This window comes from Meleagris gallopavo, unplaced genomic scaffold (genome assembly GCF_000146605.3).
Source record: "Meleagris gallopavo isolate NT-WF06-2002-E0010 breed Aviagen turkey brand Nicholas breeding stock unplaced genomic scaffold, Turkey_5.1 ChrUn_random_7180001950296, whole genome shotgun sequence".
In the NCBI taxonomy this organism is placed as follows: domain Eukaryota; kingdom Metazoa; phylum Chordata; class Aves; order Galliformes; family Phasianidae; genus Meleagris; species Meleagris gallopavo.
In genome coordinates, this window is record NW_011211656.1 from 304 (window position 1) to 1,805 (window position 1,502).

Sequence of the window (1,502 nt, forward strand, 5' to 3'; positions counted from 1 at the left end):
GGATCATGAACTACTTCTGCTCCCATACTCTCATCCACGGGGCAAAACAGGAGAAGTCAAAAGAGCCAGCAGAATTTTCCTGAGAGCAGTGTGAGGTGTGATAAGGTCACACTCAGGAGCTGAGCCACTTCTTGCCAGAACGACCCCAAGGAGCCCTTAAGGAGTCACTCAACATGATGTCATCTGCCTTTGTGGGACTCTCTCAGCGCAGGAGCAGATGTGTATTGCCTGTAAATGCTTGCGTCTCACAATCACACATAGAGTGCCTTCAGCAAGGACTGCACATAGCATAAAGCTGGAAATGAAATTGGACAGCACGGGAAAACAACATGCTGTCTGTATCTGCCATGTTTTGCATTCAAGTGAAGTTTCTCAGAAGCTATTATTGTTGTCTTTTCTCCTCAGAGATCACTGATAGTACCCCTCAACACCAGCCTCAAGTGACCTGCCTGCCTCCCCACAATTCTTGGCCTCAAAATGAGGGCCCTGTGGCAACGCTGCTATAGGGATTATTCTTGTCTGTTCCTGCTGTTCCCCTCAATCGGTGTCCACTGTTGGAGTGATTTTATTTCCTTGGACTGACTCATTAAACATTTGCTGCATCCTTTTGTGTGTTCTTCCCTGCTTCTGTGGAAGAAGGGTGGCTTCTACTAAATCCAAGAGGAGTGGCAAAAGCTAAGTGGACATAGCAGTGATTGTCTCGGGATAAGAGAAACAAGTACGTGTAATGTATCCAAAGGAAAGGTTTAGTCTGGCAACTGCCAAACCATTTTGCCTAGGCATGTTTTTTGAAGGAAAGATTTTCAAGTGTGTGACTCTCCCTGCAGGGAGATGTAAATTGATACTGGAGTTCCCCTGCATTCCTCCGGCTATGTGCACCAGAAATCAGATCTCCTGCACTTCACAAGACTCAACAGTGTGGAAAGGCTGCTGCTGGGAGGTCTCAGGTGAGGTTGTATTTGGGGGATGATGGCAGGGCTGGATTTGGACCGTGTTGCTGGTAGGGATGTCCCAGCCATATCACTCTTCAGCATGGTTTGCAGATGTGCAGGGATGGCCCAGTGAGAGAAACCCAAGGTGGTTATGCAAATTATTCAGAGGGGAACGTGAAGATAAAGAGATTAGAAACCCAGCAGTCCAGCCCACCTGCCTTGGCATCCAAACACACGAGACCACTGGAGTGAATAGGGATGGAGGGATAGAGGAAGACATGTCCAATGCGCATTCACAGTAGCCCCATGCCAGCATCACTTGCTTGTGATGAATCCATCTCAGCACTTGAGCTGAGTTCTCTGCCATCACTCACTCATTCCTGGCCCAGATGTACTGGGGCCTCTTAATGCCAGCACTCAGAAGAAGCCTGAATGAGGAAATGGTTGTGGCATAAGCCAGGAAATGAACAAGCAGCATTAAAGGAAGCAGCCACACAGCTCATGCCATTGGCTGTTTTCCATTCATCACTAGCTCCACCAAAAATTGTCACTTCCATGAAGGCTATGCCT